This window comes from Bombina bombina, chromosome 4 (genome assembly GCF_027579735.1).
Source record: "Bombina bombina isolate aBomBom1 chromosome 4, aBomBom1.pri, whole genome shotgun sequence".
Lineage (NCBI taxonomy): Eukaryota > Metazoa > Chordata > Amphibia > Anura > Bombinatoridae > Bombina > Bombina bombina.
In genome coordinates, this window is record NC_069502.1 from 20,067,451 (window position 1) to 20,095,194 (window position 27,744).

Genomic DNA, 27,744 nt, shown 5'->3' on the forward strand with positions numbered 1-27,744 from the left:
GTAATAGCCTGTCGTTATCTCCAGAGACCCGGTTCAGCCACACCAACGGGTTATGGTCGGTGACCAGAGTGAACTCCTGCCCATATAAATAGGGAGTCAATTTCTTTAATGCCCACACCAAAGCCAAACACTCCTTTTCGACCGCTGCATAGCTGACTTCGCGGGGCAGGAGCTTCCCGGCTGATGTAGGCAACTGGATGCTCCCCTCCATCTTCGCCTACTTGGCTGAGGACGGCTCCCAGCCCGAACATGGAAGCATCTGTATGGATGATAAAACGTTTGTTAAGGGCTGGGGCCGTCACGTTCTCTGGTCGCTCAAAATATTCCTTGAGCATGTTTACATGGAATGTCTTTCTAAGATTGTTGTCGTGGCAGCTAGCTATCACATAAGTGCTGTCTCCCCTTTTCTCTACGATCTGGTAGGGACCCTGCCAGGACGCCTGCAATTTGTCTGTCTTCACCGGCTTAAGTACTAACACCTTTTGTCCTATGGTGAAGATTCTCTTTCGGGCCCCCCAATCGTACCATACTTTCTGTCTTCTCTGGGCCGACTGGAGATTAGCCCGCACGGATTTGGCTAATTGCTCCATTCGGTCCCTGAGTTCCAGCACGTATGGCACAATGGGGACACCGTCAGTGTTCATCTCTCCCTCCCAGTGCTCCCGGATCAGGTTTAGGGGTCCCCGTACCTTTCTTCCGTAGAGCAACTCGAAGGGAGAGAACCCTGTCGTTTCCTGGGGCACCTCCCGATAAACAAATAGGAGGTGCGGCAGGAAGCATTCCCAGTCTCGGTATTCCTGAGTGAACGTCTTGAGCATTTGCTTGAGGGTCCCATTGAACCTCTCACACAGCCCGTTCGTCTGGGGGTGGTATGGGGAGCTCAAGAGGGACTTAATTTTGCAAACCTGCCAGAGTTGTTGGGTCAATTCAGCCGTAAATTGGGTGCCTCGATCGGATAGGATTTCTTTTGGAAATCCTACCCGGGAGAACACCTGTACTAGTGCATTCGCTACCGTATCCGCTTGTATGTTGGATAGGGCGACAGCCTCTGGGTACCTGGTAGCGTAGTCCACTACGGTAAGAATGTAGCGCTTACCGGAGGGACTAGGGGTAGCCAGTGGTCCCACTAGGTCAATAGCAACCCGGCTGAAGGGTTCCTCTACAATGGGCATATTTACTAGATGGGCTTTAGGGTGATCGCCTCGCCTTCCTACTCGTTGACACACATCGCAGGTGTTACAGTAAGTTCTAACATCAGCGTGTACCCCTGGACAAAAGAACATGTGAGTAATGCGGTGTAGGGTACGGGTTACGGCTAGGTGGCCTGCTAAGGGGATGTCGTGGCCTATCTTGAGGATTTCTTGATGGTATTTGTGGGGTACTACCAGCTGTCACCTACGCTGTCCCCTTTTCTCTGTCCAGCGGTATAGTTTCCCTTTTTCCCATAAGAATGTTTCATTATCTGCCCCGCCCCCTCCGGTCTCTGCTCGTTCCCGGTACTTTTGTAAGGTCGGGTCAGTCTTAGACTCTGTCTCTAAAGCATCTGGGGTGTCCCAGGGTATGGCGCCTAACATGTCAAGCAAGGTCGGGGAAGGTCTTACCTGTGTCTCCCGCACTGGTGAGAGCTCTCACTCCGTCCGGGCTTGGGCCCGTGTAGTCACTGGGTCCGCCTCGTTGTTGCATACTGGAGCATAGGCAGAAGTCATGGGGCCCAAATCGTTGCCCAGTAGTACTTCGGCAGGTAAATTATCCATTATGCCCACATTCACAGCCCCCTTTCCCGCTCCCCAATCAAGATGCACTTTAGCTTTGGAATTTTGTACACATCCCCCCCCCCCGCCACTCTAACAGCCACAGTCTGTCCGGATCGCTTGTGCTCCGGCACCAAATGACTCTGTACCAGCGTGATAGTAGCCCCTGTGTCTCTCAATCCCTCGGTAGATCACCCCTCGAGCCATACCTTCTGCCGATGGTGCTGGCGGTTATCTGAGGCAGCATATACAGGGTCCGCCTCGTGAAGCGGCCCCAAATATTCCTCCATAGGGGCCTCTTGGTTAACACAGAGGGCCCGGGCCGGACGATATGACCCAGAGGGGTAATTGTAATTCCTGGGTGTCTGGTGCGTATTAAGGGGGCAGCTAGCCATGAAATGCCCTGGTTGCTTGCATCGGTGGCAAGTCGGTCTGGGACGCTCAGAGCTGTTATTGGGTGGTCCTGAGTGTCGGACGGGCCCTGCCGGCACCGGGGCTCGGAATTCAGCACGAGGGGGTGCACGGTAAACCTCTCTGGGTTTGACCCGTGCTGGAGCTCGGTAATTCGTGGGTTCGTGAAGACGGGAGTCATAATGTTCATCGGCCAATTTGGCTGCTTCTTCTAAGGTAGAAGGCCGCCTGTCTCGCAGCCATTCCTTCCCTTGCTGTTCCATGCCATTATAAAAATGTTCTAAGAGAAACAATTGTAAAATTTCCTCACCAGTCACCGCTTTACTTCCGCTCATCCAGTGATTTGCCGCTCTCTGCATTCGGTGCGCCCATTCCATATGGGTATCGTTAGGCTTCTTTTTCGTGCCCCGAAACTGTCGGCGATACGTGTCCGGAGTTACCGCGTACTGTCGCAACAGTGTCTCCTTAACTAGCTCATACTGTGTCACTTCCTCAGCACCCAGAGTACGAAAGGCTTCCCGGGCTCGCCCGGATAGTTTCCCAGACAATATCGTGGGCCACTCTCTGTTGGGAATCTGGTGCAGGGCACATTGCCTTTCGAAGTCCGCCAAATATTCATCAATCCCTGTCTCGCTCTCTAGGAAGGGTTGAAATGCTGCATAGGGTATCTTGGGCCTCCCAGCATTTTCAACAGAGATGATTACCTGCGGGGCTTCAGCATTGCGGTGTGCATTCGCTAGGTTTAGTTCGTGGGCTTGAGTCTCTCGTATATCCTCGTCCGCTTCCGCCATCAACTGCTGTACCAATTCCATGGAGGGGTTCGGCCCGTAGAGTGAGAGCCTCTCCCGAACAATCCTGTTTTTTTCATCACTAATCGTGGTCGGTGTTTCCGCCATTGTGAAGCTCTGATCCAGTTCGGTCAATTCTGCGATCAGCTCTCTCCTCGGCCGGTTGCTGGCGTACCCCCCTCTGCTTTCAAGTAAATCCTTTAGGTTTGTACACTTCAATTTTTCGTAAGCGCTCTCCATCCGTTCTGTACCTCTCCTAGGAAATCCAGGAAAATCCCACCGCTGCCGCCAAATGTTACGGTTACCCTTAGTCTCACTGAGAGATGGACCGCTTAGTAGCCTGGATCCCTATTGCTGAAGAGGGGAGAAGCTGCTTTCCATAGTATTCTATATGAGTCTCGCAAATGTAGAATAATCCCCCTTAGCTGTAGTACAGCTAGGATACCCTTCTGCCCACAAAAATGAGTCAACGCTGCGATTGAGGGTCAACCAAGAACTCAGGACTGGGATGCCCAGCCTGCTTTTTATTGAGGTTACATGCACACAGGGCACTCCCAGGGGGGAAGCATAAAATCCCCCATCACACATTTAGATAGAGAGACAATGTCCTTTGACAGGCCACAATAGGATTACAGTACTTCAGATAACAAGTTACACATAAAAAAAAACAATGCAGTCCATCTTATCAATTAGCAGTCTGACTCCGGAGGTGATTAGACAATGGGAATGTTTTATCACTAAACTTAATTAGAGCTGAGGCCAGCAAACTTGTATTTAGAAAATAGTTTCTAAAAGCTGAAAAAAAGTTAACTCTTTATGAAATGATACTTGTTACGGTTTTCTTGGAGCCCTTCTTAGGCGCTGGCTTGGCTGGTTCAGGCATTGCTGCTGGGAAATAAGCTCTTCACAACAAAATAACTAATGCTTCTGTAACAATGATTTCCTGGAGGAACAATTGCTTTCCCCATATAAAATATATGAGGACCAGTGTCAAACATTACCTTGGGTATATGTTGATGTTCGTCATTACCATGCCACTATTGATAATGAGCACAGATTAATCACTGGCATTAGTATAACTTGGGCAAATGGATTCCCAAATATTTCTGTAGGCTTCAACATTGGACCAAGATCCAGTCAAGTTGCAGAACTCACTGCTGTTCTAAAAAGCATTGAAATGGCTATTGAACAAGGTGTTCATGAATTTGTGATCATTACTGACTCAAATTACGTGCGTGACAATGTTGTTGAATACCTGCCGACTTGAAAAAGAAATGGCATGCAGGAAACAACAACAAACCAGTCAAAGATGGCAAGTTGTTCTGCGAGATTGATAATCTAGTGGTTTCAAATGGGTTAACCATACACTGTCAAAAGACCAAGGGTCACTCCAGAATTCTAATTCCTGATAAGGAATGCAATGATCTTGCAGATTCATTAGCCAAACAATGAGCTATAACTGGAGAGCTTCTCAATATCGACCACTTAATGGGGGCAATTCAGGTAGAAGACATTACCAGAAACCAGGCTAAACAACAAAGTGAGCGTAACCTGGTACAATGGAGTCAGGATTCTCCTAGGGAGGACCTAATCACTAGTCAAAGAGAAGACCCTATTATAGGTATTTTCTATAAACATATAGAGGACCCTGAAAACAACCCCATCTCAAAAGATGATTGTCTTAGAAAAGAATCTTGATGAAATCCAAATCACAATTTAACTTACAGGATGGTTTGTTAATTAGAACCTCCAAAGCAGGTATCCAACAATGGGTGGTACACCTACCCAGTTCCGAAGTCTCATGCTTCAACATGCCCATGATGCTCCCAAGTCCGGCCATCGTGGTGCCAAACTCACGTATGAAATATTGTGTGATTACGCCTTTTGGCCACATATGTTGAAGGATGTTCAAACCTACTGTAAAGGGTGTTTAATCTGTCCACAATACCAACCCACTACACCAACGCATAGAGCGCCATTGCAGAAAAGGGGGATAGTGATGCCATGGTCAGATATACAAATTGATTTTGTTGGTCCAGTAAATAGGTCATCAAGAGGTAACAGATACATGTTGACAGTAACATGCCTATTCAGCAAATGGGTAGAGAGCATAAGTGCTGAAACATGCGCAACATTGCTCATTAACCACGTGTTTTCCAGATTTGGTTTGCCCCAGAGAATCGAATCTGATCGGGGCACCCACTTCACTAGTGAAGTGATGACCAAAATATGGAAAATACTAGGGGTTAAAAGGAAGCTCCATATTGCATATAGAGCCACCTCTAGAGCGTTACAACCAGTCTATTGTGAAAATCATCAAAACATTTGCGAGTGAAACTGGTAAAGACTGGGATGTAAAATTACCTCTAGTCCTAATGGCATTAAGAGCAACTCCAATTAGTGCTACTAAGATGTCACCTTTTGAATTGATGAATGGTAGCAGAATGGTTCTACCTCAACATCTATTGTAATGTATATCAGACTAGAACTTGATAAATGCCGCCAATAGAGATCAGTATGTGGAGAACCTAAGGAAGCACCTGCAATATGCCTTTGCATTTGCTCGAAAGAACATAGAAAAGCCTGCAACTGCCACTAAAACCTATTATAATCTCAAAACATCCAAAAAAGAATAAGTTTATCTTTATAATTTTGGAAGAGATCGGGTTAAGGAGAAGAAATTTCTTCCATCATGGAAGGGTCATTTTGTCATTACTGACAAAATATCTCCAGTTGCCTATAAAATAAGGATCCCCAAAAATGATAGTTCTATAGATAAATAGGTCCACATTAATCAGTTGCAAGCATGCCATCCTAGGTTCCAATTACAAGTCATAGAAGAAGGATTAAACTATATGCCGGTACCACAGTAGTGAAGTGTAGAAGATACGGTAGAAATAAAGTATCTAGCTCAGTGGGTAAAGAATTTAAATTCTAAGATGATGTATTTGAAGTATGAATGCCACATACTCGTGTCAGTCATCTCTTCCTAGTAAAAATATGAGCCAATCCAGATCTGATGATGATGAGAATGAGGTCATCAGAGGAGGAACAGACGTTGTGAGCCCTGATTGAACGACTACCTCATGAGCACAGAGGAGGACTACACTTCAATCCAGAGATCTAAGGGAAGACAGCCAGATGACAGCAGGAACCCACCAAATGACAGCAGGATCCCACAAGATGATAACAGGAACCATTGAGATGACAACAGGACCCACGAGATGACAACAGGAACCCACCAGATGACAGCACTGATACCACCAGAAATGACCAGAAGAAAACCAGATGACAGCAGAGGTCCTGCCAGTGACACCAGGGCTGAGCATTTGGCTAACATTTACCACACCTCCATGATTCAAAAGATAACAAAAGCAGGTGACCAAAAGTTACCTTTTAACAGGAAGTCACCTGGGGTTTTTTTATCAATCAGAACAGAGACCTTTTGTCCCTATTCAAAAGAGTGGAGTCCCATCGGCTAATATTTTGTTTATGCTTTGATGAAGGAAATTACAAACAAATGGGCCCTCGCTCACATGTTAATGAGATGCCTGCTGGTCTAAGTGACCAAAAACATAATTTATGCTTACCTGATAAATTTATTTCTCTTGTGATGTATCGAGTCCACGGATTCATTCTTACTTGTGGAATATTCTCCTTCCCTACAGGAAGTGGCAGAGAGTGCACCCACAGCAGAGCTGTCTATATAGCTCCCCCCTTAGCTTCACCCCCCATTCATTTGACCGAAGGCTAGGAAGAAAAAGGAGAAACCATAGGGTGCACTGGTGACTGAAAGTTTAAAAAAAAAAATATATATGCCTGTCTTAAATAAACAGGGCGGGCCGTGGACTCGATACATCACAAGAGAAATAAATTTATCAGGTAAGCATAAATTATGTTTTCTCTTGTAAGATGTATCGAGTCCATGGATTCATCCTTACTTGTGGGATACCAATACCAAAGCTTTAGGACATGGATGAAGGGAGGGACAAGACAGGGACCTTAAACGGAAGGCACCACTGCTTGAAGAACCTTTCTAACAAAAATAGCCTCCAAAGAAGCAAAAGTATCAAATTTGGAAAATTTGGAAAAAGTATGAAGCGAAGACCAAGTCGCCACCTTACAAATCTGTTCAAAAGATGCCTCATTTTTAAAAGCCCATGTGGAAGCCACAGCTCTAGTAGAATGAGCAGTAATTCTTTCAGGAGGCTGCTGTCCAGCAGTCTCATAGGTCAAACGGATGATGCTTTTCAACCAAAAGGAAAGAGAGGTAGCCGTAGCCTTTTGGCCTCTCCGCTTACCAGAATAAACAACAAACAATGAAGATGTTTGACAGAAATCTTTGGTTGCTTGTAAGTAGAACTTTAAAGCACGAACCACATCAAGATTGTGTAACAGACATTCCTTCTTTGATGAAGGATTAGGACACAGAGAAGGAACAACAATCTCTTGATTGATATTCTTATTAGAAACAACCTTAGGAAGAAAACCAGGTTTGGTACGCAAAACTACCTTATCTGCATGGAAAATGAGATATGGGGAATCACACTGTAAAGCAGATAGCTCAGAAACTCTTCGAGCTGAAGAGATAGCAACTAAGAACAAAACTTTCCAAGATAGAAGCTTAATATCTATGGAATGCATAGGTTCAAAGGGAACCCCATTGAAGAACTCTAAGGACTAAGTTTAGGCTCCAAGGCAGAGCAGCAGGCTTAAATACAGGCTTAATTCTGATCAAAGCCTGACTAAAAGTTTGAACGTCTGGGACATCTGCCAGACGTTTGTGTAGTAGAATAGACAAAGCAGATATTTGTCCTTTTAGAGAACTAGCTGATAATCCCTTCTCCAAACCCTCTTGGAGAAAAGACAATATTCTAGGAATCCTAATCTTACTCCACGAGTAACCTTTGGATTCCCACCAATAAAGATATTTGCGCCAAATCTTATGATAGATCTTCCTGGTGACAGGCTTTCTAGCCTGAATCAGGGTATCAATGACCGAGTCAGAGAACCCATGCTTTGATAGAACTAGGCGTTCAATCTCCAAGCAGTCAGACGCAGAGAAACTAGATTTGGATGTGAGAACGGACCTTGGATTAGAAGGTCCCGCCTCATTGGCAGGGTCCACGGTGGAACCGAGGACATGCCCACTAGGTCTGCATACCAAGTCCTGCGTGGCCACACAGGTGCTATCAGAATCACCGAAGCTCTCTCCTGCTTGATTCTGGCAACCAGACGTGGAAGGAGAGGAAGCGGTGGAAATACATAGGCCAGATTGAAGGACCAAGGTACTGCTAGATCATCTATCAGTACCGCCTTGGGGTCCCGGGACCTGGACCCGTAACGAGGAAGTTTGATATTCTGACGCGACGCCATCAGATCTAATTCTGGTGTGCCCCATAGCTGAATCAGCTGAGCAAATACCTCCGGATGGAGTTCCCACTCCCCCGGATGAAAAGTCTGACGACTTAGAAAATCCATCTCCCAGTTCTCTACTCCTGGAATGTAGATTGCTGAGAGATGGCAAGAGTGATCCTCGGCCCATCGGATTATTTTGGTTACTTCCATCATCGCTAGAGAACTCCTTGTTCCTCCCTGATGATTGATATAAGCTACAGTCGTAATGTTGTCCGACTGAAACCTGATGAATTTGGCTGCAGCAAGCTGAGGTCATGCCTGAAGCACCTTGAATATCGCTCTCAGTTCTAGGATGTTTATCGGAAGAAGAGATTCCTCCCGAGACCATAAGCCCTGTGCTTTCAGGGATTTCCAGATTGCACCCCAGCCTAGCAGGCTGGCATCTGTCATTACAATGAGCCACTCTGGCCTGTGGAAGTACATTCCCTGAGACAGGTGGTCCTGAGACAACCACCAGAGAAGAGAATCTCTGGTCTCCTGGTCCAGATGCAGTTGAGGAAATAAATCTGCATAATCCCCATTCCACTGTTTGAGCATGCATAGTTGCAGTGGTCTGAGGTGTAGGCGGGCAAAAGGAACTATGTCCATTGCCGCTACCATGAGTCCGATTACCTCCATACACTGAGCAACAGATGGCCGAGGAATGGAATGAAGAGTTCGGCAAGTGGTTGAGTTTTGATTTTCTGACTTGCGTCAGAAATATTTTCATTTCTACCAAATCTATTAAAGTCCCCAGAAAGGAAACTCTTGTGAGAGGTAAGAGAGAACTCTTTTTTATGTTCACCTTCCACCCGTGAGATCTCAGAAAAGCCAACACAATGTCCATATGAGACTTGGCTAGCTGAAAAGTAGACGCCTGAATTAAGATGTCGTCTAGATAAGGCGCCACTGCTATGCCCCTAGGTCATAGAACTGCCAGAAGGGACCCTAGCACCTTTGTGAAAATTCTTGGAGCCATGGCTAACCCGAATGGAAGAGCCACAAACTGGTAATGTCTGTTTAGAAAGGCAAATCTGAGAAATTGATGATGATCTCTGTGAATAGGGATGTGTAGATACGCATCCTTTAAGTCCACAGTAGTCATATATTGACCTTCCTGGATCAGAGGCAGAATAGTCCGAATGGTCTCCATCTTGAATGATGGAACCTTGAGGAACTTGTTTAGAATTTTGAGATCCAAGATTGGTCTGAAAGTTCCCTCTTTTTTGGGAACCACAAACAGGTTTGAGTAGAACCCTAGTCCCTGTTCCTCTTTTGGGACTGGGCGGATCACCCCCATGGTAAGCAAATCTTTTACACAGTGTAAGAATGCCTCTCTCTTTGTCTGGTTTACAGACAATCGAGAAATATGAAATCTCCCCCGTGGAAGGGAGTCTTTGAATTCCAGAAGATATCCCTGGGACACAATTTCTAAAGCCCATGGATCGTGAACATCTCTTGCCCAAGCCTGAGCGAAGAGAGAGAGCCTTCCCCCTACTAGATCCGGTCCCGGATCAGGGGCTACCCCTTCATGCTGTCTTAGAGGCAGCTGCAGGCTTCTTGGGCTGTTTACCGTTGTTCCAAGCCTGGTTAGGTCTCCAGACTGACTTGGATTGAGCAAAATTCCCCTCTTGATTTGTAGCAGAGGAAGCCGAAATGGAACCACTCTTGAAGTTCCGAAAGGAACAAAAATTACTTTGTTTGATCTTCATCTTATTTGATCTATCCTGAGGAACGGCATGACCTTTCCCTCCAGTGATGTCTGAAATAATCTCTTTCAGTTCAGGCCCGAATAGGGTCTTTCCTTTGAAAGGGATGTTCAAAAGTTTAGATTTGGATGACACATCAGCAGACCAGGACTTAAGCCATAACGCCCTGCGTGCTAAAATGGCAAAACCTGAATTGTTTGCCGCTAATTTAGCCAGTTGAAAAGCGGCATCTGTAATATAAGAATTAGCCAATTTAAGGGCCTTGATTCTGTCCATAATCTACTCTAATGGAGTCTCCATCTGAAGAGCGTCTTCTAGAGCCTCAAATCAGAAAGCAGCTGCAGTAGTTACAGGAACAATGCACGCAATAGGTTGAAGAGAAAAACCCTGATGAACAAAAATTTTCTTCAGGAGACCCTCTATTTTTTTTAACCATAGGATCTCTTAAAGCACAACTGTCTTCGATAGGTATAGTTGTACGCTTAGACAGAGTAGAAATAGCTCCCTCCAACTTAGGGACTGTCTGCCACGAGTCCTGCATGGCGTCAGATATGGGAAACATTTTCTTATAAACAGGAGGGGGAGAGAACGGAATACCTGGTCTATCCCCCTCCTTAGTAATAATATTCACAATCCTCTTAGGAACTGGAAAAACATCAGTGTAAACAGGAATCTCTAAGTATTTATCCATTTTACACAATTTCTCTGGAACCACTATAGGGTCACAATCATCTAGAGACGCTAATACCTCCCTGAGCAATAAGCGGAGGTGTTCAAGCTTAAATTTAAAGGCCGTCATATCAGAATCTGTCTGAGGAAGCGTCTTTCCTGAATCAGAAATTTCTCCCTCAGATAACAAATCCCTCACCCCTACTTCAGAGCATTGTGAGGGCATATCAGATACGACTACTAAAGCGTCAGATGGCTCAGCATTTTTCCTAAACCCAGAGCTGTCCCGCCTTCCTTGTAAACCAGGCAGTTTAGATAAAACCTCTGTGAGGGTTGTATTCATAACTGTGGCCATGTCTTGTAAAGTAAAAGAATTTGAAGCACTAGAGGTACTTGGCGTCACTTGTGCAGGCATTACTGGTTGTGACACTTGGGGAGAGCTAGATGGCGAACCCTCATTTACTTCTGACTGAGAATCATCTATTGCTCTATTTTTAAGTGCTAATATATGTTCTTTATAGTTTATAGACATATCATTACAATTGGGACACATTCTAAGAGGGGGTTCCACAATGGATTCCAAACATATTAAACAAGGATTTTCCTTGGTGTCAGACATGTTAAACAGGCTAGTAATGTAACAAGCAAGCTTGGAAAACACTGTAATCAAAGTAAAAAACACTTAGAAATAAAATGGTACTGTGCCTTTAAGAGAAAAAAGCTGCACCAGTTCTGAAAAACAGTGTAAAAAAGCAGTAAACATAACAACATTTTTACAGTAGCATTATAAAGACTTAGTAACTTTGCACAGCTATGCAAATAAACAATTAACCCCTTAATGGCAAAAACGGATTGAAAAAAACGTTAACCCCAGTAAAAAAGACTTTCATCACCTTGCCACAGCTCTGCTGTGGCTCCTACCTGCCCTTCAGAACGATTTATGAGGGAAAAAATGTCTTTAACAACCCTCAAACACAGCAGAAACGACAGGAGAAGCAGTGATATATCTCAGAGGAAAGGAAACTGCGCAACTGAGGTGCGAAAATAGGCCCGTCCCACCTCACTCAATGTTTTGAGGCCTAACAGAGAAACACCAGAGTTTCTCTTAATTAACCATGTGAGTTACAAAACTCAAAACCAAGCCATAATGACCCCTTTAGTCCCTTCAAAAAACGTTATAAATGCATCAATAAACAAAACGTTTTTTCCTAGCAGTGTCACCAGCCCTTTAGTCCCTTCAAAAAACATTATAATTGCATCAATAAACAAAACGTTTTTTCCTAGCAGTGTCACCAGCTCTTTAGTCCCTTCAGAAAACGTTATAATTGCATCAATAAACAAAACGTTTTTTCCTAACAGTGTCACCAGCCCTTTAGTCCCTTCAGAAAACGTTATAATTGCATCAATAAACAAAACGTTTTTTTCTTAACAGTGTCACCAGTAACTAATGAGCCCTTCAAGCAAGCTGAAATTCCTGTTAAAGTATCTGAATACAGCTTACCCTTCCCTCATGGGAATATTGCCAGCCTTTTCTAGAATTAACACAGTCTGTCTAGAAAAATATAGACTGAACATTAGTGATGTCGCGAACCTAAAATTTTCGGTTCGCGAACGGCGGACTCGAACTTCCGGTATTGTTCGCGAACGTGAATTCAATAGGCAGGCGAACTTTAAAACCTACAAGGACTCTTTCTGGCCACAGTAGTGATGGAAAAGTTGTTTCAAGGGTACTAACACCTGGACTGTCGCATGCTGGAGGGGGATCCCTGGCAAAACTCCCATGGAAAATTACATAGTTTATGCAGAGTCTGCTTTTAAGCCATAATGGGTCTAAATCAACTAACATTCCCAAAGTGGCTGTCTCAAAACATCCCGGACAGAAGATAGATTGATAGATAGGATAGATAGATATACATAGATTGATAGTTAGATAGAATCGATAGAAGAGAAATAGATAGATTTGTTAGATATATAATTACCCTAATAAATTCTAATAATCAAACATACGTTCTTGGACCCAACTAGCTTGTGTTAATTAGTACTTTTCTTAGCACTTTAATCCCTGCCCCCCCCCCCCCCTATCGGGGGTGTTCTATATGGCCTGCCAGATTACCCTGAAAAATTATAATAATAAGACATGTGGTCTGCTACCTATTTTAACTAGGTTGTGTTTTAAGTACTACCATTCTTAGCACTTTAATCTCTGTAACTCCCCCTATTTGGTGAGGTCTATACGGCCTGGATGATTACCCATACAAAATATAATAATAAGACATCTGCTCTTGGTCTGCGAACCATGGTAACTATGTTGTGTTAATTAGTAATGTCCTTCGCATTTTAATAGCTGTTACTCATACTCACCCTATTGGTGGAGGTCTATATGGCCTGCATGATTACCCTTACAAAATATAACAAACAAACATATGCTCTGGGACCCATGGTAAGTAGGTTGTGTTAAGTAGTACTGTTCTTTGCAGTTTCATACCTGTTACAACACCAAATGGTGGCAGGTCTATCTGGCCTTCATGATTAGCTGCACCCAAACCCAAAAAAAAGCAGAGTGGTCTTAGACTAACACTCATGGCTAATTTGGTTGTTTCAATTAGTACTATTCTTAGCACTTTCATCCCTGTTACGGGTGGTCTACATGGCCATCATGATTAGCCGAACAAAATACTACAATCCAACCTTTGCTCAGTCTTCATAGGCCCTTCATTGTCTGTATTTTGATAGTACAGTTCTTATTATTTGTATAGCTGATACAACACCGAATGGTGGCAGCTCTATATGGCCTGCATAATTAGCCGCACCGAATACAAAAATAAATCCAAGCGGTCTTGGATTAACACCCATGGCTAACTCTGTTGTTTCAAGTAGTACTATTCTTAGCACTTTCATCTCATCATCCCTGTTACTTCCAGGACTCTCTGTGGTGGTCTACATGGCCATCATGATTAGCCTAACCAAATACTACAATCCAACCTTGGCTCAGTCTTCCTAAGGCCCTTCATTGGCTGTATTTTGGTAGTTCTGTTCTTATTAGTTTAATAGCTGATACGACACCGAATGTTGGCAGCTCTATATGGCCTGCATGAATAGCCGCACCCAAAGCCAAAAAAAAGCCAAGCGGTTTTGCACTAACACCCATGGCTAACTCTGTTGTTTCAAGTTCTACTATTCTTAGCTCTTTCATCTCATCCCTGTTACTTCCAGGACTCTCGGTGGTGGTGGTCTACATGGCCATCATGATTAGCCTAACCAAATACTACAATCCAACCTTGGCTCAGTCTTCCTAAGGCCCTTCATTGGCTGTATTTTGGTAGTACTGTTCTTATTAGTTTAATAGCTGATACGACACCGAATGTTGGCAGCTCTATATGGCCTGCATGAATAGACGCACCCAAAGCCAATAAAAAGCCAAGCGGTTTTGCACTAACACCCATTGCTAACTCTGTTGTTTCAAGTTCTACTATTCTTAGCTCTTTCATCTCATCCCTGTTACTTCCAGGACTCTCGGTGGTGGTGGTCTACATGGCCATCATGATTAGCCTAACCAAATACTACAATCCAACCTTGGCTCAGTCTTCCTAAGGCCCTTCATTGGCTGTATTTTGGTAGTACTGTTCTTATTAGTTTAATAGCTGATACGACACCGAATGGTGGCAGCTCTATATGGCCTGCATGAATAGCCGCACCCAAAGCCAAAAAAAAGCCAAGTGGTTTTGCACTAACACCCATGGCTAACTCTGTTGTTTCAAGTTCTACTATTCTTAGCTCTTTCATCTCATCCCTGTTACTTCCAGGACTCTCGGTGGTGGTGGTCTACATGGCCATCATGATTAGCCTAACCAAATACCACAATCCAACCTTGGCTCAGTCTTCCTAAGGCCCTTCATTGGCTGTATTTTGGTAGTACTGTTCTTATTAGTTTAATAGCTGATACGACACCGAATGTTGGCAGCTCTATATGGCCTGCAAGAATAGACGCACCCAAAGCCAAAAAAAAGCCAAGCGGTTTTGCACTAACACCCATTGCAAACTCTGTTGTTTCAAGTTCTACTATTCTTAGCTCTTTCATCTCATCCCTGTTACTTCCAGGACTCTCGGTGGTGGTGGTCTACATGGCCATCATGATTAGCCTAACCAAATACTACAATCCAACCTTGGCTCAGTCTTCCTAAGGCCCTTCATTGGCTGTATTTTGGTAGTACTGTTCTTATTAGTTTAATATCTGATACGACACCTAATGGTGGCAGCTCTATATGGCCTGCATGAATAGCCACACCCAAAGCCAAAAAAAAGCCAAGTGGTTTTGCACTAACACCCATGGCTAACTCTGTTGTTTCAAGTTCTACTATTCTTAGCTCTTTCATCTCATCCCTGTTACTTCCAGGACTCTCGGTGGTGGTGGTCTACATGGCCATCATGATTAGCCTAACCAAATACTACAATCCAACCTTGGCTCAGTCTTCCTAAGGCCCTTCATTGGCTGTATTTTGGTAGTACTGTCATCCTTTTGAATAATAGATTACAGGAAAGGCATTGATTTTAGAATCCCAGAGATCATTTATATGACCAGGGAAATCGAAAAAAACATTCATTAGATACCCGTTACACTTATTTATCCTCAGGCCTTTTTAATACGAGGGTCCCAGAGCCTCAAACGAAACAACAGCATGAAAGAGGAGATATGTCATCCTTTTGAATAATAGATTACAGGAAAGGCATTGATTTTATAAACCCACAGATCATTATTTGCAACCGTGAAATTAGAAAAAAACATTGATTAGACACCCGTTACACTTACTTATTGCTCAGGCCTTTTTAATACGAGGGTCCCGGAGCCTCAACCGAAACAACAGCATGAAAGAGGAGATATGTCATCCTTTTGAATAATAGATTACAGGAAAGGCATTAATTTTAGAAACCCACAGATCATTATTTGCAACCGTGAAATAAAAAAAAACATTGATTAGACACCCATTACACTTATTTATACTGAGGCCTTTTTAATAAGAGGGTCCCGGAGCCTCAACCAAAACAACAGCATGAAAGAGGAGATATGTCATCCTTTTGAATAATAGATTACAGGAAAGGCATTGATTTTAGAATCCCAGAGATCATTTATATGACCCTTGATATAGAAAAAAACATTCATTAGACACCCGTTACACTTGTTTATGCTCAGGCATTGTTAATAAGAGGGTCCCGGAGCCTCAACCGAAACAACAGCATGAAAGAGGAGATATGTCATCCTTTTGAATAATAGATTACATGAAAGGCACTGATTTTAGAATCCCAGAGATCATTTATATGTCCCTGGAAATAGAAAAAAACATTCATTAGACACCCGTTACACTTATTTATGCTCAGGCATTTTTAATAAGAGGGTCCCGGAGCCTCAACCGAAACAACAGCATGAAAGAGGAGATATGTCATCCTTTTGAATAAAAGATTACAGTAAAGGCATTGCTTTTAGAAACCCACAGATCATTATTTGCAACCGTGAAATAGAAAAAAACATTGATTAGACACCCGTTACACTTATTTATCCTCAGGCCTTTTTAATACGAGGGTCCCGGAGCCTCAACCGAAACAACAGCATGAAAGAGGAGATATGTCATCCTTTTGAATAAAAGATTACAGTAAAGGCATTGATTTTAGAAACCCACAGATCATTATTTGCAACCGTGAAATAGAAAAACACATTCATTAGACACCCGTTACACTTATTTATCCTCAGGACTTTTTAATACGAGGGTCCCGGAGCCTCAACCGAAACAACAGCATGAAAGAGGAGATATGCCATCCTTTTGAATAATAGATTACAGGAAAGGCATTGATTTTAGAAACCCACAGATCATTTATATGACCCGGGAAATAGAAAAAAACATTCATTAGACACCCGTTACACTTATTTATCCTCAGGCATTTTTAATAAGAGGGTCCCGGAGCCTCATACGAAACAACAGCATGAAAGAGGAGATATGTCATCCTTTTGAATAATAGATTACAGGAAAGGCATTGATTTTAGAAACCCACAGATCATTTATATGACCCGTGAAATAGAAAAAAACATTGATTAGACACCGGTTACACTTATTTATCCTCAGGCCTTGTTAATACGAGGGTCCCGGGGCCTCAACCGAAACAACAGCATCAAAGAGGTCATATGTCATCCTTTTGAATAATAGATTACAGGAAAGGCATTGATTTTAGAAACACTGAGATAATTAGTTGCAACCGGGAAATAAAAAAAAACATTGAACAGACACCCAGTACACTTCATTATCCATAGGCCTTTTCAGCAGAGGCTCCAGGACCCTCAACAAAAACAAAAGCAGGGAGATGGGCATAGGAGTACAATGGAGTGTGACAATAATAATCTGAAGGTGAAGATTGCGTAGTTGTGGCATTTTAATTTTGTTATCGTGGGAACTTAGTACTTGCAATGACCTTGCTCTGGTGAATCCATATTGCAAATGTGTTATTTAAGCCACTGTTTGTCTATTTTTTTGAATATCAGCATTTGGTAAATGAAGCTAAACTTAAGGCTGGTGAGAACCGACCTTTCTTCTGGCTGTTTGCAAATGTTGTGCCTCTGGACAAACATGTGAATAAGGGGCCATCAGCCATATTCTGCACGCAACCCCTTTGATGATTGACGATAAACATGTGTCACCTGCAAGCAGAGCTCGTTACTTGTGTCTAAATCATCTTCCTGGTATGGACAGGCCACTGTTTCCCACAGCAAGTACGAAGCTTGAAATACAAGATTGTCTTGAGTATGGTAGGAAACCAAAGTTCATTTAATTCTGTACTATCACCACAAAAAATGAACTTCTTGAAGCAACGAAAATGCTAGCAGCATGAAAGAGGAAACATGTGGCATCCTTTAGAAAATTAGATTACAGGAAAGGCATTGATTTTAGAAACACAGAGATCATTAGTTGCAAACGTGAAATCTAAAAAAACATAGATTATACACCCAGTACACTTCTTTATCCTTAGGCCTTTTTAGAAGAGTCTCCCGGAGCCTCAACAGAAACAACAGCATGAAAGAGGACATATGGCATCCTTGTGACTAATAGATTACAGGAAAGGCATTGATTTTAGAAACCCAGAGATAATTTGTTGCAACCGGGAAATCTAAAAAAAAAATGGATTAGACACCCAGTACACTTATTTATCCTTAGGCCTTATTAGCAGAGGCTCCAGGACCCTCAACAAAACCAGCAGCAGTAAAGAGGACATATGGCATCCTTTAGAAAAATAGATTTCTGGAAAGGCATTGATTTTAGAAACACAGAGATCATTAGTTGCAACCGTGAAATCTCAAAAAACTTAGATTATATACCAAGTACACTTATTTATCCTTAGGCCTTTTTAGCAGAGGCTCCAGGACCCTCCACAAAACCAGCAGCATGAAAGAGGACATATGGCATCCTTTAGAAAATTAGATTACAGGAAAGGCATTGATTTTAGAAACACAGAGATCAGTTATATGACCCGGGAAATAGAAAAAAACATTGATTGGACACCCAGTACACTTCTTTATCCTTAGGCCTTTTTATAAGAGTGTCCCGGAGCCTCAACAGAAACAACAGCATGAAAGAGGACATATGGCATCCTTTTGAAAAATAGATTACAGGAAAGGCATTGATTTTAGAAACACAGAAAAAAATTGTTACAACCGGGAAATCTAAAAAAACATTGAATAGACACCCAGTACACTTCTTTATCCTTCAGCCTTTTTAGCAGAGGCTCCAGGACACTCAACAAAACCAGCAGTAGGAAAGAGAACATATGGCATTCTTTGTGAAAAAAAGATTATAGGAAAGGCATTGATTTTAGAAACCCGGGGATAATTTGTTGCAACCGTGAATTTGAATAAAAAAAATTATTGGATGGACACCCAGTACAATTCTTTCTCCTTAGGCCTTTATATAAGAGGGTCCAGGACCCTCAAACAAAACTCCAGCAGGAAAGAGGACATATGGCATACTTTTGAACAATAGAGTACAGGAAAGGCATTGATTTTAGAAACCCATAGATAATTTTTTGCAAATGGAAATTTGAATCAAAAAAATGATTTGATGGACACCCAGTACACCTCTTTCTCCTTAGGCCTTTTTATAAGAGGGTCCTGGACCCTCAAAAAAAAACACCAGCAGGAAAGAGGACATATGGCATACTTTTGAAAATTAGATTACAGGAAAGGCATTGATTTTAGAAACACAGAGATCAGTTATATGACCCGGGAAATAGAAAAAAACATTGATTGGACACCCAGTACACTTCTTTATCCTTAGGCCTTTTTATAAGAGTGTCCCCGGAGCCTCAACAGAAACAGCATGAAAGAGGACATATGGCATCCTTTTGAAAAATAGATTACAGGAAAGGCATTGATTTTAGAAACACAGAAAAAATTTGTTACAACTGGGAAATCTAAAAAAACATTGAATAGACACCCAGTACACTTCTTTATCCTTCTGCCTTTTTAGCAGAGGCTCCAGGACACTCAACAAAACCAGCAGTAGGAAAGATGACATATGGCATCCTTTGTGAAAAAAAGATTATAGGAAAGGCATTGATTTTAGAAACCCGGGGCTAATTTGTGGCAACCGTGAATTTGAATCAAAAAAATGATTGGATGGACACCCAGTACAATTCTTTCTCCTTAGGCCTTTTTATAAGAGGGTCCAGGACCCTCAAACAAAACACCAGCAGGAAAGAGGACATATGGCATACTTTTGAACAATAGAGTACAGGTACAGCATTGATTTTACAAACCCAGAGATCATTTTGGTCAATTGTTAAATAGAAAAATAAAAATGAGTGGACAACCAGTACACCTCTTTCTCCTTAGGCCTTTTTATAAGAGGGTCCTGGACCCTCAAAAAAAAACACCAGCAGGAAAGAGGACGTATGGCATCCTTTTGAACAATAGAGTACAGGTACAGCATTGATTTTACAAACCCAGAGATCATTTTGGTCAATTGTTAAATAGAAAAAAAAAATGAGTGGACAACCAGTACAACTCTTTTTCCTTAGGCCTTTTTATAAGAGGGTCCTGGACCCTCAAAAAAAACACCAGCAGGAAAGAGGACGTATGGCATCCTTTTGAACAATAGAGTACAGGTACAGCATTGATTTTACAAACCCAGAGATCATTTTGGTCAATTGTTAAATAGAAAAATAAAAATGAGTGGACAACCAGTACAACTCTTTCTCCTTAGGCCTTTTATTAAGAGGGTCCTGGACCCTCAAAAAAAACACCAGCAGGAAAGAGGACGTATGGCATCCTTTTGAACAATAGAGTACAGGTACAGCATTGATTTTACAAACCCAGAGATCATTTTGGTCAATTGTTAAATAGAAAAATAAAAATGAGTGGACAACCAGTACACCTCTTTCTCCTTAGGCCTTTTTATAAGAGGGTCCTGGACCCTCTAAAAAAACACCAGCAGGAAAGAGGACGTATGGCATCCTTTTGAACAATAGAGTACAGGTACAGCATTGATTTTACAAAACCAGAGATAATTTTGGTCAATTGTTAAATAGAAAAGAAAAATGAGTGGACACCCAGTACACCTCTTTCTCTTTAGGCATTTTTATAAGAGGGTCCAGGACCCTCAAACAAAATACCAGCAGGAAAGAGAACATATGGCATACTTTGGAACAATAGAGTACTGGTATGGCATTGATTTGTGAAACCCACAGATAATTGTTTGTAAAAGTGAAATAGCCCCAAAAACCATGCTTGGACTCCCACTCCAGGTCGTTCTCCTTCAGCTTTTTTATAAGAGGGTCCAGCACCCTCAACAGAAACAACTGCAGGAAACACCACCACATATGCCATCCTTTTGCACAAGCGAGTACAGGTATGGCATCCATTTTAGAAACCCAAAGATAATTGAGAGGAACCAGGAACATTTTTCTAAAAACTGGATGGGGCACCCATTACTACAGGTCGTTCTCCTTCAGCCTTTTTATATCATGGGCCACGATTCGCAACAGGCACAACAGCATGAAACACCGCATAGATGGAACACGGAGATATTTTAGAGCAACCAAGAGACGGATAAAGATGCTTGGTCGGTCCTACTCTTTCAAATTTGTGGCATTTTGCGTTCAATTTAATGGTCCACCAGATATGAGTGGTGTGTTAAGTTGTACAATTCGTAACCGTTTAATCACTAGTGTTATGTGCCTTATTTTTTTTATTTGAGTTTTGTACCCACAGAGCTGCAGCAGAGGCCAGAAAAATTCGGAATGTACAAATGACTGAAAAATTGGGGTATTGTTGTAGCAACTGCTGTAGCAGCGGCCAGAAAAATCTATGTTTGTAAAACATTTATAAAGTGCCCTAAAAGCTTGTGGCTTGAACACTAGTTGTTGGCGGATAAGTCAAGCAAGTCCTCCAGCTTTATAACCAAAAAAAAAAGGCCAGCCTGTGTACCAGTTGTAGCCCAAGCCAGCTCATATCATCATCAGTAGTTTTTTATATTCAAATGTATCGCCCAATGTCAGTCCCTTCAGGATCCAGCCCTCATTCATTTTTATAAAAGTGAGATAGTCAAGGCTTTTTTGACCTAGGCGACTTCTCTTCTCAGTGACAAAACCTCCTGCTGCACTAAAAGTCCTTTCGGACAGGACACTTGAAGCGGGGCAGGCCAGAAGTTCCATTGCAAATTGGGATAGCTCAGGCCACAAGTCCAGCCTGCACACCCAGTAGTCAAGGGGTCCATCGCTCCTGAGAGTGTCGAGATCCGCAGTTAAAGCTAGGTAGTCTGCTACCTGTCGGTTGAGTCTTTCTCTAAGGCTGGATCCCGAAAGGCTCTGATGGTGCATGGGAGTTAAAAAGGTACGCATGTCCTCCATCAACAAGACGTCAGGAAAGCGCCCGGTCCTTGCCGCTGTGGTCGTGGGAGGAGGAGGATTAATTTCATCTCTTCCCCTGTTACATTCCCGTGGTGCTGTGACATCACCCTTATACGCTGTGTAAAGCATAGTTTTTAATTTATTATGAAAATGCTCCATCCTTTCCGACTTGCGGGAATTTGGTAACATTTCAGGCACTTTATGCTTATACCGGGGGTCGAGGAGCGTGGACACCCAGTACAGGTCGTTCTCCTTCAGCTTTTTTATACGAGGGTCCCTCAACAGGCACTACAGCATGAAAGAACCGATTTGAACAAGGTTGGATGCTGAGCTAATCATGTCGCGTTCCTCCTCCTCACTGATCTCACTGATGGTATCTTCTTCCCCCCAGCCATGTACAACACCACGGGTACCAGAGAGGTGACAACAACGAGCACCCTGGGATGACTGTTGTGCTCGGTCTTCCTCCTCCTCATCCTCCCCAAAGCCACATTCCTCCTCTGACTCCTCTTCCTCACAATCCTCTTCCTGCGTTGCAGCAGGTCCAGCAAGCAATGCTGATTCGGCTGTTTGCGGGGGTGATGGACACCACAACTCTCCCGCTTCCTCTTCACGCTCATCTACTGCCTGATCCAGCACTCTTCGCAGGGCACGCTCCAGGAAGAAAACAAATGGTATGATGTCGCTGATGGTGCCTTCGGTGCGACTGACAAGGTTTGTCACCTCCTCAAAAGGACGCATGAGCCTACAGGCATTGCGCATGAGCATCCAGTAATTTGGCAAAAATATCCCCAGCTCCCCAGAGGCTGTCCTAGCACCCCGGTCATACAAATACTCATTAACAGCTTTTTCTTGTTGGAGCAGGCGGTCAAACATTAGGAATGTTGAATTCCATTGTGTCGGGCTTTCGCAAATCAAGCGCCTCACTGGCAGGTTGTTTCGATGCTGGATATCAGACAAGTGCGCCATGGCCGTGTAGGAATGCCTGAAATGGCCACACACCTTCCTGGCCTGCTTCAGGACGTCCTGTAAGCCTGGGTACTTATGGACAAATCGTTGTACAATTAGATTACACACATGTCCCATGCACGGCACATGTGTCAACTTGCCCAATTTCAATGCCGCCACCAAATTAATTCCATTGTCAGAAACAACCTTGCCAATCTCCAGTTGGTGCGGAGTCAGCCACTGATCCACCTGTGCGTTCAGGGCGGTCAGGAGTGCTGGTGCGGTGTGACTCTCCGCTTTCAGGCAAGTCAACCCCAAGACGGCGTGACACTGCCGTACCCGGGATGTAGCATAGTACCTGGGGAGCTGGGGGGGTGCCATAGATGTGGAGCAAGACGCAGAATTTGAAGAGGACTCAGCCGAGGAAGAGGTTATGGAAGAGGATGGAGTAGGAGGAGTAGAGGAGGTAGCAGCAGGCCTGCCTGCAAGTCGTGGCAGTGTCACCAACTCTTCTGCAGAGCCACGCATTCCATGCTTGTCAGAAGTCAGCAGGTTTACCCAATGCGCAGTGTAGGTGATATACCTGCCCTGACCATGCTTTGCAGACCAGCTATCCGTGGTCATATGGACCCTTGCCCCAACGCTGTGTGCCAGACATGCCATAACTTCCTTTCTCACAACAGAGTACAGGTTTGGGATTGCCTTTTGTGAAAAGAAATTTCTGCCAGGTACCTTCCACTGCGGTGTCCCAATAGATACAAATTTTTTGAAAGCATCAGACTCCACCAGCTTGTATGGTAAAAGCTGGCGGGCTAAGAGTTCAGACAAGCCAGCTGTCAGACGCCGGGCAAGGGGGTGACTTTGAGAAATTGGCTTCTTACGCTCAAACATGTCCTTGACAGACACCTGACTGTGGGCAGATGACCAGGAACTGCTACGTAAGAGAGACTGAGTGGAGGATGGTTGAGAGGGGGCAAGGAGGACAGCACTGGTTGACGTGGCTGAAGATGCTGGAGCAGGAGGAGGAGGGCGGCTTTCACTTTGTGTGCTGCTTCTACTCATGTGTTCTTCCCATCGGCCTTTGTGATGGGAGACCATATGCCTTAGCAAAGCAGTTGTACCTAGGTGGCTGTTGGACTTCCCACGACTCAGTTTCTTTTGGCACAGGTTGCAAATGGCATCGCTGTTGTCAGAGGCAGACACACAAAAAAAATGCCACACTGTTGAGCTCTGCGATGACGGCATTCTGGTGGTGGCAACAGCATGCGTTGATGGGCGTCGGCGTGCTGTCTGGCTGACCCCTGGTGACGATGCATGCTGTCTGACTGTGCCACTAGCTCCTTGAGACGACCTCCCCGTGCTTCCAAATCATCTCCTTCTCCTCCTCCTCATCTCTGTCTCCCCATCTGAACTTTCCCCCTCTTCTTCTTCTCTTCTAGCAGGCACCCACGTGACATCCACCGACACATCATCATCAACCGCTTCACTTGTATCTGAAACATCAAGAAAGGAAGCAGCAGCGGGTACAACATCATCATCACACCGTACCTCCATGTCGGTAATGCTGCCTGACTGAGACTGATCACTATTATCTACATCCTCTGTCAATGATGGTTGCGCATCACTCATTTCTTCCAAATGATGTGTCAATAACTCCTGTGATAGATCAAGTGAAGCGGCTGTGGTGCTAGTGTTGGTGGTGGCGACAGGCGGCGGAGTGGCACTGGTCACTTGAGACCTGCCCAAAGCACAGCTGGACTTAGATGGTGCGTCAAGGTTAGGAGGACTAGCAGCGGAAGCTGAAGAAGATTGGGTGTCCTGTGTTAGCCATTCAACTAGGTCCTCCTCAGAAGTTTTTGCGTCCCCCTGGCACCCGGCGTCTGAACAATGTGCATATTTGTAGGGTCTAAAGGAATCACAGCACCACGACCACAGAACCTGCGGGGTGGCCTGCCTCTGCCTGTCATTTTTTTTAAATGGACACTAACAATACTATTACACCAATTGAGTGGTGGCACTGTGAAAGTGGGCACAGTATACGCTGTGAGACTGACAACAACAAAAAAGACAGATGTTTAAAAATCACAAATTGCTAATTTTTTAAAATATTACAACTTACAAGTACTGTGGCAACAAATATGAGTGGTGGCACTAATTGGCTAGTTGGGACTGGCACACAGGCAGGCAGGCAGGAGGAAAATGCAATTCAAGGGCACTAGTAGACTGCAGATTGACAGTCAAAACAGTGATGATTGACAAATTTTGCAATACTGTTAAAAGAAATATGATTACTGGCACTAATTGGATAGTTGGGCCTGGCACACAGGCTGGCAGGCAGTAGAAAAGTGCAATTCAATGGCACAAGCAAACTGAGGATTAAGATCAACAATCAATTTGTTTTTAATTTTAATTAGTAACTATACTGTGACAACAATTATGATTGGTGTAAATAGTTGGCAAGACTGCCTGGCACAAAAGGCTGGCAGGCAGGAGGTAGATGCAATTCAAGGACACTAGGAGACTGATTACTGACAGTCAAAACAGTGATGATTGACAATTTTTGCAATACTGTTAAAAGAAATATGATTGCTGGCAACAATTGGCTAGGTGGGACTGGCTCACAACAGGCTGCAAGGCGGCAGGAAAGTGCTATTCAATGACACCAGCAAACTGAGGATTCTCAACAACTATTACCAACAATTTTATTTTTTAATTATTAAGAATACTGTCACAACAACTATGATTGGTGTAAATATTTTTCAAGTAGGCCTGGCACACAGGCTTGGAAGGCAGTAGAAAAGTGCAATTCTAGGGCACGAGCAAACTGAGGATTAAGATCATCAACAATCAAGAATTTTTAAATTGAAATTAGTAACTATACTGTGACCAAAAATTAGGATTGTTGTAAATAGTTGGCAAGACGGCCTGGCACAAAAGGATGGCAGGCAGGAGGTAGATGCAATTCAAGGACACTAGGAGACTGATTACTGACAGTCAAAACAGTGCTTGACAATTTTTGCAATACTGTTAACAGAAATATGATTGCTGACAACAATTGGCTAAGTGGGCCTGGCTCACAGCAGGCTGCAAGGCAGGAGGAAAGTGCTATTCAATGGCACCAGCAAACTGAGGATTCAAATCACAGCAACTATTACCAAAAATTTTAATTTTTAATTATTAGAATACTGTCACAACAAATATGATTGGTGTAAATATTTTTTAAGTAGGCCTGGCACACAGGCTTGGAAGGCTGTAGAAAAGTGCAATTCTAGGGCACAAGCAAACTGAGGATTAAGATCATCAACAATCAAGATTTTTTTCATTTTAATTAGTAACTATACTTTGACAAAAAATTAGGATTGATGTAAATAGTTGGCAAGACGGCCTGGCACAAAAGGATGGCAGGCAGGAGGTAGATGCAATTCAAGGACACTAGGAGACTGATTACTGACAGTCTAAACAGTGATGATTGACAATTTTTGCAATACTGTTAACAGAAATATGATTGCTGACAACAATTGGCTAGGTGGGCCTGGCTCACAGCAGGCTGCAAGGCAGGAGGAAAGTGCTATTCAATGGCACCAGCAAACTGAGGATTCAAATCACAGCAACTATTACCAAAAATTTTAATTTTTAATTATTAGAATACTGTCACAACAAATATGATTGGTGTAAATATTTTTTAAGTAGGGCTGGCACACAAGTTTGGAAGGCTGTAGAAAAGTGCAATTCTAGGGCACGAGCAAACTGAGGATTAAGATCATCAACAATCAAGATTTTTTTAATTTTAATTAGTAACTATACTGTGACAAAAAATTAGGATTGGTGTAAATAGTTGGCAAGACGGCCTGGCACAAAAGGATGGCAGGCAGGAGGTAGATGCAATTCAAGGACACTAGGAGACTGATTACTGACAGTCTAAACAGTGATGATTGACAATTTTTGCAATACTGTTAACAGAAATATGATTGCTGACAACAATTGGCTAGGTGGGCCTGGCTCACAGCAGGCTGCAAGGCAGGAGGAAAGTGCTATTCAATGGCACCAGCGAACTGAGGATTCAAATCACAGCAACTATTACCAAAATTTTTAATTTTTAATTATTAGAATACTGTCACAACAAATATGATTGGTGTAAATATTTTTTAAGTAGGCCTGGCACACAAGTTTGGAAGGCTGTAGAAAAGTGCAATTCTAGGGCACGAGCAAACTGAGGATTAAGATCATCAACAATCAAGATTTTTTTAATTTTAATTAGTAACTATACTGTGACAAAAAATTAGGATTGGTGTAAATAGTTGGCAAGACGGCCTGGCACAAAAGGATGGCAGGCAGGAGGTAGATGCAATTCAAGGACACTAGGAGACTGATTACTGACAGTCTAAACAGTGATGATTGACAATTTTTGCAATACTGTTAACAGAAATATGATTGCTGACAACAATTGGCTAGGTGGGCCTGGCTCACAGCAGGCTGCAAGGCAGGAGGAAAGTGCTATTCAATGGCACCAGCGAACTGAGGATTCAAATCACAGCAACTATTACCAAAAATTTTAATTTTTAATTATTAGAATACTGTCACAACAAATATGATTGGTGTAAATATTTTTTAAGTAGGCCTGGCACACAGGCTTGGAAGGCTGTAGAAAAGTGCAATTCTAGGGCACGAGCAAACTGAGGATTAAGATCATCAACAATCAAGATTTTTTTAATTTTAATTAGTAACTATACTGTGACAAAAAATTAGGATTGGTGTAAATAGTTGGCAAGACGGCCTGGCACAAAAGGATGGCAGGCAAGAGGTAGATGCTATTCAAGGACACTAGGAGACTGATTACTGACAGTCTAAACAGTGATGATTGACAATTTTTGCAATACTGTTAACAGAAATATGATTGCTGACAACAATTGGCTAGGTGGGCCTGGCTCACAGCAGGCTGCAAGGCAGGAGGAAAGTGCTATTCAATGGCACCAGCAAACTGAGGATTCAAATCACAACAACTATTACCAAAAATTTTAATTTTTAATTATTAGAATACTGTCACAACAAATATGATTGGTGTAAATATTTTTTAAGTAGGCCTGGCACACAGGCTTGGAAGGCTGTAGAAAAGTGCAATTCTAGGGCACGAGCAAACTGAGGATTAAGATCAACACTAAAATATTTTTTTATTTAAATTAATAACTA